Genomic DNA, 14,743 nt, shown 5'->3' on the forward strand with positions numbered 1-14,743 from the left:
GTCTGACAAATGATTTTTAATAGTAATACCCAACAATATACAGGTAGTTCCATCTGATTACTATTTTGTTTTGTTTATTTTTGTTAAGAAAAGGAAACAACTAAGCTTCAGGCCTAATGACTATATGATTTGACTCCATCTTCACAATCTTTACAAGACTTTGGTTTGATTTGGAGGGTGGGCGGCTTCCCTGAGTATCATCATCCCCTGAGGGAGATTTAAAGCAGGTCTAGCAAGTCCATTTCCCCTTCACAATGAGAGATTCTTCCTTTATGCAGGAGGAGTTCTGGAACTCCACTGTAAGACAGGTGGCTGATAACACTTCTCTTCTGCTTTTCTACCCCCTGGAATTTTACAAAGTAACTTGCTTAAGGTCCCAGAACAGTTGGCTACTGAGGCAAGAACTGAACTCAATCCCTGCTCCAGTTTCCAGGCTTTGCCTTCGACAGTTCCTGACAGTTCATAAATGGCCTTGGTGCTAAGCCTTTCTTTAGAGGCTTTTAAAAAAAGAGCAATTGTGGATGTTTGATGAATTCTTATTACCGTGGCTTCCTTTTTCTCCAATGTGTTGTAGAGTCGTGCAGTCAACAGTAAAATGTGTAAGTGCACATAAATGATCCCTGTATTGTGAAAATTGCAGAAGACAAACAATTATGTGGGCGAGTACATTAGGTAATGTGTATTGCTTAGTTTCAGAGACTTGGCTTTATTCTGAGTGTTGAACTCAATTTCCATATTACTGTAAGACATTGATCATTACTGGCCTAAGTACATATTCGCTTTGATTATCTCAGGCATTCACTGTGGCCATATTTTTAACTTCTGATTCAGGTAAAGGAAATATCTGATGGGTATTGTGACTGGTCTCTGCCACTGCAAAATACACTCAAGCAGGTGTGGAATAGCAATAGCATGTGAAAAAAGGCCAATAAATAGTAAATTGCATTTCCAAGGAACATACTAGGTTTATCTCATGTGATTATTTAAAGAATATACAGAAATAAAATTGCATTGTTTAAGCCATATCGTAGTGGTTTAAAGAAAGCACACAGAATATGATAGATGTGTTGACATCACCATGGGTAGTAAGTTCAGCCGCAAATTGAACTCAGAAAGCTGATGTACTCAGTAGAATGAGGATGCAGATGTGAATCAAGTCTACTAAATTGTTCTCCATCTTTCTCTCTTTCTCTCTCTGCCTTTGCCTTTCTTGGTGTGTGTCTCTCTCTTCTTCTCTTTCTCTTAGTCTCATGCAACAAATGAAGACAAAGCCATAGGGAACATAAGAATATATAAAGCTCTTTAGCAAAGCCCATAAACCCCATCCCAATCTGAATCTTTCTTCCCACACACATACTCCGTCAGACCCAACTTCCCAAGCTTACCAGAACACCAGAAGATTCTCCAAACTGGTTGCATCATGATGCTGTATCCTTGTATGCATTGTTCTTCCCTGAATACGTCTGAATTCCTTTCCATGACTGAAAATACCTCTGCTTTAATTGCACCTACCTAAGAAGGCTTCTTCTGAGTGCTCCAGGGCACTTTAGTCGTAAATAATCTTTCAAATGTGGTCACTGTGATATACTGCCTCTTCTAATAAACTCTGAGATCCAACAAGATAGTCGCAAAATATTTTAATCCTTTTTTTCTCCCTCACATCTAATCTATTTATTAAGCACCTGTTGAATTCAAGAGATAGATTGCCCACCTATGAAGTGCCCACAGGCAAGTTTAAAATTCTTCTCAAACTCAGAGTTACTATAAAATTAGAGATATTTATATGGATATAGCATATACATTACTCAATTTGTATACATACCTACAAAATTAGGTAGCTAGTGTTAATATGCCCATGTCACAGATAAGAGTTCCACTTTTAGAGAAATAATCTAAACTCTATTCATAGAGTTAATGGATGAAGACAAGACAGGCTGATTTGGGGTGTGATGCATATTCACATGTATATACTTTTTAACCTATAACATAATCATCCCCCATGGATTACTTTAATTCTTATAGGACTTTTAAAAGCAGAATTATACCAGCCACTTTATTCTGCTTCGTTATTTCCAGCAACTAACACTTTAGCAAATTAAGACAAGACAAGAGAAGTAAGTTTCCCAAGGCCATGCTCCAAGTGCAAAGTCTAGTCTTCTTGCATGTATGGTGTCCTCAGTGGGAAGTATATGATTATCCAAAACAACATGGTAAATGGAAATATGATTATAACACGGTGTTTAATCTTAGTGTAGTATGTCTGTATACAATCACATTTCTTCTATATATGATAAATCTCAGTGTGTGATTATTTGAAGTGGTATTTTCTTTCATACAGGAGGTTAACACCTTGAATTTGCTCACACGGAAGTGATAGAAAATTGTTAGCTCTGTATTTTCTGAGGATGTTTTTTCCCGTCATCATTTCCCAATGGATTCTTGATGCCTGTAAGAACCAGTGTCCACCGATCAAATGCTGTTCTCCTAGTGATTCTGCCCATGAGTTATTATTCCTAGTGGCCATCCAGGCAATTCCACCAAGTGTCACATTTTGCTTAAATGGATACTAAAGCCATTTAGCATAAGCTAATTAAAAGTTGGCTGTCCTTCATGAACACGCCACATGATTGATGGCCCTGAGCTCTATCATCATTACAGAGGACATTACTTTTGTAGATGTGCCTTATAAAGCAACCCACAGCTATTTGTTATATTTTCATGACTGTGTAGGCTCTAACACAGTATGAACATACTCTGTTTAAGAAGAATAGTAGCATGATTTTGAACTTTAGTGTACATTTCTCTCCAATGTTTTGCCTCCACCCTCATCCCCGTCATTTTCCCCATTTTTACATCCTCATAGGTAGAAAACATGAAACATTTACTGAAAATAAAAGTCATAATATCTGTCAAACAAAATTCACTATGTCTGTGAAACTAAATGCAGTTTTTGAGGTAAATTTCAAATTCCGAAACTCCTATTTTTAAGAACAATTATATTCTTTATATTGACCTCTGTTCAAACCATTACAAATTACTCTAGGAAGTTATTGTTTGCTAGTGATTTGCATTGAGAATATTGACTGAAGAAAGGGCCATAGAGTTTAAATCAGAATATTCTTCTTTAGACAATAACAATTTTCCATCCACCTACTTCTCTGCAATGTATGATTAAGTGGGATGAAGAGAAGCTTTATTTTTAGTTGTAAGTAATAAGTACTCTCAGAATTGGGGGGTTAATGCTTCCTGGGTAATTGATCTATTAGGTGTCTTAGATGGCAATGTAATATGGTAAGAGGAAGAAAAGACGGGATTATGGTATCAAAATTGGCATCATTTTACTCATGCATGAGATAGATGACGTCCTGATTCCTATCGGAACCAGCATTAGTACTGACTCTTAGGAACAGTGTGAGGAGACTGTGACCTAATCATAGAAAGGGTTTAGCATGGTTCTGGGAACTTAGTAAGTGTTAACTAAACGAAGAGGATGATGTCGACGATGAGCTAGGATGTCAGCATATTTCCTGACATATTTCCCCTAGTTCAGGCATGCTCTACTATGCTGTCTACTAGGGCCTAGAACTGGATTCACTGGTCCTCACTAATGGCCTGTCTCCCTTGTGCACAATTGTAAATGTCTAAACAAATCTTTTCTAGGTTTCTGCAAAGTCATTGGAAATTAAGATACCTGCTTACTTCTGACTCCAAAAGGCTCCTTTCTCTCAGAACCCCAAACACCATGGCCTGCAGAACAGATGAGACTGTTGCAAATCTCCTTATGAAATCTTTAAGAACTGGCTGTATTTGTTTTCAGTGATTGAGGGTCACAGAAAGGCAAGATGCTTAGCTACATGGGCCGGAAACAAAATTCTAGCATTGTTCTCCAACGATCTCATACTTAACTTCCTTAAGAGGCACAAGAGGAAGGTGTTCATTGGATTTCTCTCCATTTATTTATTTATTCTCCCTTCACTACTCTGCAGCATAAACGTTGTTGAGTACACTTAGCCAGCCTCCAAGATTCCTTTCCCACAAGGTGGCCCTTTGTTTATCAATGAATTATCCTAGCTTGCTGATTGTATATCTGTTTACAGACACACAGTTTTTATCATTTATGGGAAGTCAAGCACCACTCTTCCTACCAGTGACCAGATGTAGGTAGAAATTGTTCTGAGGAAAATGTTCAGGGACCACAGTGAAGGTGGAACATACACTCGCAGGCATTCATTACACATCTATATTCCTGCTAAATAAGAAGGAATGAAAAATAACAAAATTAATAAAGATTAATAAAGTCACACAAAGTTTGCAGACCTGTATAAACATGCACACAATTACTGATGTTATGATGTCATCTGGTCTACTTTGCAAGCAACAGAGAAAAAATAATACTAGCTTCATTAAGCAAAAGCAAACTTAGAGAACTGGTGTCCGTTGTTCCAAAATCAATGAGAGTGTGAAAGCCTGGATGGGGAAAGTTATAAAACAACCATGACCAAGAACTCTTGCAGGAGCACTGTCACGAGAGCTGCAGGTACCATGCCTGGGTGATTCTGCATTAGGTGAGAATGAATCCTAATGGCCCCTTTGATTTTCCATGCCTCACTTCTTTCAGACTTAGAGTTTGGGTGAAGCATGTTAATGTCTGAGTGTAAGTTAAGAGTTGAATTCTGATGCTGGTGAGACAATAAGAAGGAAGATTTCTCGTACTTTTCAGATTTCAGATCATAAAGGAGATACATCTTTGCAATATGCTAAGAATGGATTTTGTCTATGATGTTGGGAAGGAAAATAGACAGGATGCTACACAGTTTAAAAAAGTAAAAGTAACTGGCTTGGCACCTGTGCTCAGTGGTTAGGGTGCCAGCCACATGCACCAGGGCTGGTGGGTTCGAACGCAGTCAGGGCCTGTTAAACAACAATGACAACAATAACAAAAAAATAGCCAGGCATTGTGGCAGGTGCCTGTAGTTCCAGCTACTTGGGAAGCTGATGCAAGAGAATCACTTAAGCCCCAGAGTTTGAGGTTGCTATGAGCTGTGATGCCATGGCACTCTACTAAGCATGACATAGTAAGACTTTATCTCAATAAAAAGAAAAAGTAAAAATAACTACTCCACTATTTTTTCATTTTGTTTACTCTATCTCCCCAATAAATTTTCCATGATATAGTCCAAGTAAGTTTTATAAAATGCATACAAGGCTCTCAGCTCTTTTCATTCTCTCTGAATTGTGTCTTATAGGGGTACAAACTCTTTAGGTTGGCTTGCAAACCTTTCTCCCCCATGACTCTGATAAGTGACTACTACCTAATCTCTTACCATGGCGGGTTTTAAAGGACATCCTTCAACATTTTTTAGAATGTTCACTCTTCCTCAAACGTGCTGTTTCTTTCACAGTCTATGCGGTTTGTTCATGCTGTTGTTTCTCTGATTAACTAAATTTAAAAGTCCTATTTCTTTAAGATCCAGCTAGGAGAACTTGTCCTATGTCAGTATGTTTCTTGACTAAGAAAGATATAAATTAACATTTTTTCCTCAAGATTCTCCAAGAAATATGAACAGGTAGCTGTAATAACACTTAGGAAACTAAAGAAATATCAACATAGACAGTCTCATCAATAGACTTTCATAGCTTGAACATAGACATTATAGCTTTATCATTTAATTACTCCCATTAAAAAGATGGAATAGTTGGGAAAGGCAAGGCATTAGAACAATAAAGTGATCTATGAGATTGTCATACAAATGTGTGATCTGATACATTTTTGGATTAAAGGCAAAAGCAGTACATACATTGGGAAATATTAAAGCAGAAAATTAATTTAGGAAGTAGTGTAATATATTAATGAGTGGTGAGGGGGATGAAAAAGGAAAAAAAGGATAGTTTATGAAGAGATTGTATTGAGAAAGCTGAAAGGACATGGGGTTTAAATCCTGTACCTAGAGTGTTTACATTAAAAATTCATTTAGGCTGGGCGCCTGTGGCTTAAGTGGCTAAGGTGCCAGCCACGTACACCTAAGGTGGCGGGTTCGAATCCAGCCTGGACCCGCCAAACAACAATAATGGCTGCAACCAAAAAATAGCCGGGCGTTGTGGCGAGCGCCTGTGGTCCCAGCTACTTGGGAGGTGGAGGCAGGAGACTCGCTTGAACCCAGGAGTTGGAGGTTGCTGTGAGCAGTGAAGCCATAGCACTCTACCCAGGGGGACAGCTTAAGGCTCTGTCTCAAAAAAAAATAAAATAAAAATAAAAATTCATTTAAATAAACTTTTGAAAATTTGGCTTGTATGGGATCTTTAAACTGCAATTCCCCACACCTACTCTGAACTCATCATTTAGGGCAGTTGTTCATGTCAGGAAAAGGCAGAATGTGGTGAAAAACACCAACACCTCTTTCTGACAACTTCTAACTAACCTTTGGCCACACAGGGAGTAGGTGTGGAGTCCTTTGGATGATCCACAGCATGGGACATCGGCACAGAAATATCAATTGCTAAATCTTATTTGAAAGTAATTCAAAGTTGGGGGCTTTGAGCAAGATTTATCCTGGAGATAATTGCAGTGAATGAGAGTTGTACCTTGGAAGATGAGATCCTATCATCAGCATCATGACTGACAGTAAATTATAGTGGTGTTGATGACAGATCTATAATTACATTACAAATATTTATCTCCAAGAAATCCTTCCCGAATCACTTCTCATGTGATATGTCTTCTCTTCCCCTCCTTTCCTTTGCTGAGATCAACTGCGATTGACATCAAATTTCTAGTCTAAAAAAAAAAAAAAAAAAAGCTAATTTGATTAAAACTTAGAAAATAATGATTGCCTGGGCTGAAGGCAATTCCTTTTTAAATATTTGCATAATCTTTTCTTTAAATTTCAAAATGTTAAGGGAGTGGCCAGGCACAGTGGCTCACACCTATAAACCTAGCACTCTGGGAGGGAGAGGGGGGTGAATTGCTTGAACTCAGGAGTTTGAGACTAGCTTGAGCAAGAGTTAGACTTCATTTCTACTAAAACCAAAAAATTAGCCAGGCATTGTAGCTGGTGTAACCGGCTGGTCCCGGTTACTCCGGAGGCTGAGGTAAGAGGAGCATTTGAGCCTAGGAGTTTGAAGTTGCTATGAGCTATGACACCAGGGCACTCTGAACTGGGCAACAGAGTGAGACTCTGTCTCAAAAAACAAAAACAAAAACAAAACAATAACAACAAAAAACATTAAGGGAGTACACGTACTTTAGATTACAGGGATCGCTTTTGTGATGCTTGAGTCCTGGCTCTAGGTATTCTCATCACCAAATAATGCTCATAGTGCCCATTAGGTAGTTTTGTTTCCCCTCTCCCCTCCCCTCTTCCATTTTATTTCCACTGAGTTTTACTTCCCTCTGTACACATAAATGTTCATTGATTAGTTCCAATTTAGTAACGAATACATGTGTGTTTGCTTTGCAATTCTTGAGATACTACACTTAAGAGAATGGTCTCCACTTTGGCCCAGATTGCTGCAAAAAGATATTAATTCAACTTTTTGTTTTATGTCTGAATAATGTTCCATGACAATACTTTTTCCTGGTTTTATAAAGTTGCCTTCTAAATAGAGCAGCAAATACAGATAGAAACACCATCTTGCTGAAATCTACATATAAAAAGAATTGCTTCGAACATGTGCTCCACCTGAAACACTTAAATTTCTAAGAATCTGTGGTGCACGTTCACCATTCCACATGCTTTTGAGTTCCTGGTGCCTGTGCTGGGCACCAGGGGAGTTCCTGAGCCCATAATCATATGCTGAGATTAATTTTCAAGTTTTGTGAATTTAGTGAAATAATCTTTTAATTTCTATCAAATGATTTTTTTTTATTTATTGGTTCAGGTTCATTGAGGGTACAAAGATTGAGGTTACACTGTTCGCATTTGTTAGGTAAAATCCCTCCTATAGTTGTGTCCTGCCCCCAAGAGGTGTGCCATACACATGACCCCCAGCCCCCTCCCTCCTGCCCTCTCTCTGCTCCCTCGTTCCCCTACCCACTGCCTTGAATTGATTTGAGTTTTTCTCTTATGTGAGTGCATATTAAATCATCTACTGGCTTCAATTCACCATAGCCAAAATGTACAAATAATCTTTTAAATATATTCCTCCTTTTGTATTTAATTGTATCACTTTAACCAGGTCCTTAATACTCTTCCCCTGGATTGTTGCAAGGGCACTTTGGCCATTCTACCTCCAGCTGACATTTTTGCTGTTAGACTTAGACCCAAGCATGAGCATTTTGGCAAAATATCTTGTTTATAAGGTTAGATGACTTTTTCCCCCCTAATAACCAGATGAAACTCAAATTCTCTACTGTGGCCTCTATCAAATATGTAATGAGGATCCACCATCCACCATTATGACTGCCATGCAAGGTAACCGTTTTCGATCTCAGTATGTGGGGAAAGTACTTAGAGTTAGTTTACAATTACTATAATGCCTTGTATTACATGTCCACAATGTTACGCTCTGGGTACCATTATTATACATGGTTAGAGATGAGAGACTTGATCTCAAAAAAGTGATCCCAAATCTCACTCTCATAAACCAGCACAATTGCGACCCAAGTGCATCCTGAATCCAGTTGCCATTTGCTTGACGCATTAGTACTTAGCGCAGAGAAATTCCTAATTGGGGATCAAGACATCTTTTTTTTTTTTTTTTTAATGAACATTTGGGATATAAAATCTTCTTTGTTTATTTGCAAGAGATCTATGGAGGCATTTGTGGTCTTGAGTATATCCGAGGAAAGTGACAGGCAGGAAGTTACTAATAACAGGTAGTAGGGGATATGTTTCAGCTGGGCCCATTATGTTCCAGCAAATATGTCCTCAACCATTAGCTTGGTTATTGTCATTTCTTTGGAGAAATCAATGCTACTGAAGACGGATGACAGCAGTGACCTGGCAGGTATGATTGCCCTGTGAGTGGCAAGAACTGTCTATACAAGTGCTTTTAAAAACTGCAATTTCCTGTCCAAGAACAAAGGTCATGCAATTCACTGAATTGCCAGGCAAAAGCCAGGGCATCTTAACTGACACTGCCTCTCCTAATCTCTCAGAAAAATTAGGGAGTTGTTGGGGGACAGATGTTATTACACATTCGGTGATTACTTTGCTAGGAGAAATTCCTTTAAATCAGGAGCTAATGTGATTCCTTCAGCAATGGTATTTAGAGCTACCAGCAGGTGAAGGAGATGGGCCACGAAAGAAATTCAATTTTACTTGTCATCAGTTTTTAATTTCCTTTAAAGCCATGTTTAGGACCTCTGTATTGTCTTCATAAATTTCCTTTGTGGAGGAGGAAACATTCCTCCTGCAGGTCTGTGCAACAATAAAAATGAGTGTTGCATTGGTATCAATGCTGGCATACTTTGTGCAGCCTTGTGGACTTACTGTGCATCTACAAGGAGAAAGAAATCTGCATTTTGTGCCTACTCATCTGAAAAATACAGAATCTTTAAAGCTAAGGCAATGAAAATCCAACTTAAGGGGCATGACTTTTCCTTGGATTGGTCCCTTAAGATATGACATTGGAATTACATATATGGGTCAGATGTAGAAAAAGCCACATAACCAGAGCTACATGGCCTGCTATACCTACCATTTTTAGTTGCCTTTTTAATATCCCTTATGGTTCTTTAATACCTTAAGTTTTCATTATTTCTCAACAATCAATGTTATATTAATAATAACTTCCAAACTAGACTTTTGATTTTTCCATATACCAACATCTCTGCACTTCTCCACTGGAGTGATGCTTCTCAAAACACAAATCAATCATGCTTGTCCTCTGCTCAAATTCCATCCAAATTTCTACATTGGCTACAGGTTCCATGGTAAATTCTTAAGAATAGCTATCAGAATTCCTTATTATCTTGTCCTGGGCCATCTCTCTAATTTTGCACCCCCCGACATCATCTCCTGTTCTACAGCCAGTGAGTAGATTCTGGCCACTTTTAGAGCATGATGCTATTTTTGCGAATTTTATTTTCTTTCGTGTACCTATATATTTTTTGTTGCAATGTAAGGAAACCTAAATCAAGCCAGTTTAAGGAAACAGAAGTTCTCATGAGAAAGATATCAGCGTTCCTGCTGAATTGAAGTTTCAATAACCCATACAAAAGGCAAAAGTACTACTGGGTCCAGAGATGAAAATGCTGCCAGGTCTCTCCCTGGCATGAGTCTCTGCCTCCCACTGCCTGTTGGCACCTTGCTCAGTCTCTCGCTGAACACCGGCTTCTCCCATGTGGTGTGCCGAGCAGCAGAGCTGCCAATGCATGCAGAATCTCACGGTCTTTAGCTTCTGTCACTAGAAATAGTCACGCTTTTTTATAGTTTCATTAAAAAGGGGGAAAAAAAAACCCGAAGAGAAAGCACTCAAATTGACCCACCTGCATCATTTGTCTTTCACCTGCTGGATTAATTAACTGTAGAGTGGAGAAGAGCAAGGTCTCATAAAAACCGGAGGGATCCAGCTGAAAACTTTTGGTTAAAATGAGAATGGGACAATTTACCAAAAACAAGAGAGGGGGCATGGTAGAGAAGGGAAAGAAGAGTTTAAACTCCAAAGATTTATTGGTCAAGATATTACTTGTCTGCAAATAATGGTCTGACAAGTTATCTGCCAAGACCTTCCCTAGGTGTCAGCCCTAATCAGATTAGTTGTTTACACCCCAGATAGCAAGGATAGCTTAGATGTCTCCTTCTCTAAACCCTGAGGATTCTCTCTTTTGTCACTGCTTGGTAACATCTGTTTTCTATGAATAGAATAAATTTTTGGAAAGAGGAGAAGAAACTAGGTTACAATATTTGCTTTTTAAAAAATTCTTAAGTATAATAGGTGTGTGTACATTGGATACTTTTTCTTCCATTCCTGTGATACTTCGCTAAGAAGAACATTTTCCAGCTCCATCCGTGTGAACATGAAGGACGTAAAGTCTCCATCTTTCTTTATGGCTGCATAGTATTCCATGGTGTACATATACCACAGTTTGTTGATCCATTCGTGGATTGATGGGCACTTGGGCTTCTTCCATGACCTAGCAATTATGAATTGGGCTGCAATAAACATTCTGATACAAATATCTTTGTTGTAATGTAATTTTTGGAAAGTGCATCAATGTACACAGTTACCATTCAATAAAAAAAAAAAAGGGAAAAAAAATTCTTAAGTATATGCCTAAATATGTATATTTATATTTTTGAGCAAAAACCTGGTCTGAGAGAAAGATGACACCAAATTTATATAAAAGAATCTGGGGAAGTTTAATTTTTATCTTTTTGTAATAAGTTTAAACACGCATTTTTTCACTGTTATATTTCTGTTTTTAACTTGTTTTTTCCCACTTTTTAACATCCTATGCTATTAAAATTATTTTTTGAATATTTTTAGTGGCCACATAGTATCCCATCATATTTATAATTTATCACATTTATAGAATGTTGCATATAACTTTTAGGTAAAGAAATTCCAATATTTAAGCTTCTTCTATGAATATAAATTTCTATATCTAAAATTACAGGGTCAAATATGTATTTTAATTCATGTTGACAAATTATTTTGCCATAGATTTGCTAGAATTGTGTGTTATTATTTTAAGTAATGATCTGATAGCAGAAATAATGAATACCATGCAATTTTAATTTGGCTATATGTTTATTTTCTAATAAAGTTTCATGGTTTTTGTGAAGCACTCATTTCTTATGTCTAAACTTTTATATGTCAGTTACCAATCTAAAAAGATTTCAGTAGGGTATATGAATCATTAAGTATTAAGGATATAGATTATATCTGGAATTATAGCTTTGCAGATTTATTAATAACTTTAGTGGTCATTAGTTATGTCTTTGTTGTTATGGTTCTTTGTATCAATGTTTCACTACTTTCAAAAATTGGAAAGTTATTTTCTGCATGAAAATATTCTGATTTAAAGGCAAAAGGGCCAAAGTTATCCTTCCTGGAATCATATTTATTTACTCTAGAGTCATTTTATAAATTTGGAAGATGAGACAGTATAATGCTATGTTTAGATTTTGCCCACAGATTTCTATTTTAAGAAACTGAGCTATTGTAAGAGCTAATGAGCTCTTATAATATAAAAGCTAATAAAAAAGCCTGATGAAGGAAAGAACTCAGCCCTGGGTGAAGGAAGAACTGGAATCTCATTCTTGCTCCATCCTTGAGCAGTCACTTCTTTCCTTGGGGCCAAAATTCCTATATAACTAAAACAAATCAGTCATAATGAGGACCACCGAGTTCCTTCCCGCTCAAGCACAGTATGAATCTATGGTGACAGTACCTCTCAGCAAATGACCTGCAGCAGTAAAAGGTACAAGGAGACATAGAGCAAATATGACAATCACCTGAACCGGGTGCCATCCTGGGATCTAAGTCCAAGTGATTATTTTCTGGAGAAATTGTTGAGATTTTCTGTGTCCATTACATAAGTCTACAGTAAAATAGTGCTACAAACCAGATGGTTATAAGTAACAACAGATATTCATTCTCTCACAATGAGAGAGTGCAATGACTGCAAAATCAAGGTTTCAGCAGGGTCGTGTTCCCTCTGAGACTCTGGGTTATTTCTTGCCTCTTTCTAGCTTCCAGTGGTGCTCGTTGATCTTTAGCATTCTTTAACACACAGCTGCATCACCTTAACCACGGTCTCTGGTGTCACATTGTATTCTTGCTGGGTCTGTCTTCATGTCTCCCCTCCCCTCCCCTCCCCTCCACTCTCCTGTCCCCTCCTCTTTTCTCCCCTCCCCTCCCCTCCCCTCCTCTTCTTCTAAACTCCAGTCATGTAGGATTTGGATTCACCCTAATGACCTCATCTTAACTTCATTACAACATCTCCAAAGACTTATTTTCAAAATAATGTCAAATGGTATGTACCAGTGGTTAGAACTTCAATATGTCTTTTTTTTTACAGGACACAATTCAGCCCATAACACCTCCCTCTGCTCTTACAAATATATTTTTAGTAAATTATAGATAACCCATTGTCTTGGGCCCAGAGGGAAAAATGGAACCAAAGCCCAAAAGGCTGTGCACTAGGACTCCTGCTTGGCCTTGAAAACCATCCCATGGACATGAGGCCAGTGTTGGCCTGTGGACCAAGCACACAGAACCTCAGAGCTGCAAGAAGAGAAACGATAAAGATGGACATGAGAAAGAAAATATGTCCATGGGGAAACTGAGAGATTAGGGATTGACTTCAAATTCTGTGCCTGTCATACTGAGGAAAATAGACTTCACTGCGCTCTGAAAATTAATGACACATAACTAGTCAATGTCATACAGCTTATAAATGGTGGAGAAAAATTTGACTTAAAGTTATATGATGTTTAAAAGTTATATGCCATAAAGTCCACATTTTTAAATCATTTTTTTTTTAAAGACAGAGTCTTACTCTGTTGCCCTGGTGTTGAGTGCCCTGGCATCATCATAGCTCACATCAACCTCAATTTCTTAGGCTCCAGCGATCGTCTTTACCTCAGCCTCCTAAGTAGCTGGGACTACAGGCCCCATCCATAATACCCAGCTAACTTTTAAAAGAGACAGGATCTCTCTCTTGCTCAGGCTGGTCTCAAACTCCTGAGCTCAAGCGATCCACCTGCCTCTGCCTCCCAGAGTGCCAGGATTACAGGCATGAGCGACTGTGCTGGGCCAAAGCCTACCTCTTAATTGCATAATTCTTGTGTTATTCAATAACGGAGACTTAGGCATCTTAATTATGAAATGGAATAGAGGATCACAGAGAAAACAATAGGATATATAAAATAAGATTTAAAACCTGACTAATTGTAATTTTAATTTGGGATTCTTTTGCTATTCTCCGAAAGTGACTTCTTTAATCTTCTGTTGTATTGGTGACTCACTGAGACCAGGGATTTTTCTTTTTAATCTATAAATGTTTTATTGTGCACAAGGGAAGGGGCTTTCAGTCCTTCTGGGCAGCTGCTTTCCTCGTGGTGGCCAGGGCGGTGCTCAGCTCCTCCCGCTTCCTCTTAGCACGGATGTGTGTCCCCACTGTCTTCTTAATGAACTTGAGGGCCTTGAGAGACCTTGAGCAGCTCCATGGCACGCCGCTCACACCAGGCAAAGCCACACACTTCTCGGATCACGTCCCACACGACGTTTGGTGAGGTGCCGGCGGCGGTGGCTGTGCCTTGGTTTGCTCACGTTCCGGGTCACCTTGGGCCCCTTGTTGAGACCCACGGCCATGGGGTAGCGCGGAGCCATGGCTGCGATAGCAGCTGGAAACTCCGAGAGTAGGGCTTTTTATCTTTCTGTTCTTGTTCTTGACACGCAACTCATTGCCGAAATACGTCCGTGCTAAGTCAGCACTAATTGAATGACTAAAAGAATGAACGGTTCAACAAGTTCCCAGAGTTTCTAAGTGATCAGACACAAACTTACAACTACAGTCTGGGAGATCTGAATATGTTTGTCCTTCCTGTTATGTCCTAAGAATGAACAGAAGGTAAAGGCATAGACGGGGGAACGTGGATACCAGGAAATAGAAAACTCGTCCATAAAATACAGAGACAAAGCAGGGCCTTGGGGAGACCCCTAAACTGGATGTGTATCTGTAGAAGAGGCCACGGGTGTAATGGAAGCAGTTTCCTTCCATTGTAAAGTTTAATTAGACACAATGCCATGTATTCCCACTCTTTCGTGACCCACCAGAGTATTTATGATGCCA

At 38.7% G+C, this 14,743-nt stretch overlaps 1 pseudogene; it reads right to left on the reverse strand.

The window, feature by feature from the left end:
* Positions 1-13,963: 13,963 nt before the first annotated feature.
* Positions 13,964-14,296, reverse strand: LOC100965461 (annotated as a pseudogene).
* Positions 14,297-14,743: the final 447 nt, after the last annotated feature.

This window comes from Otolemur garnettii, unplaced genomic scaffold, assembly GCF_000181295.1.
Source record: "Otolemur garnettii isolate 467f Iridium unplaced genomic scaffold, OtoGar3 scaffold00207, whole genome shotgun sequence".
Classification (NCBI taxonomy): domain Eukaryota; kingdom Metazoa; phylum Chordata; class Mammalia; order Primates; family Galagidae; genus Otolemur; species Otolemur garnettii.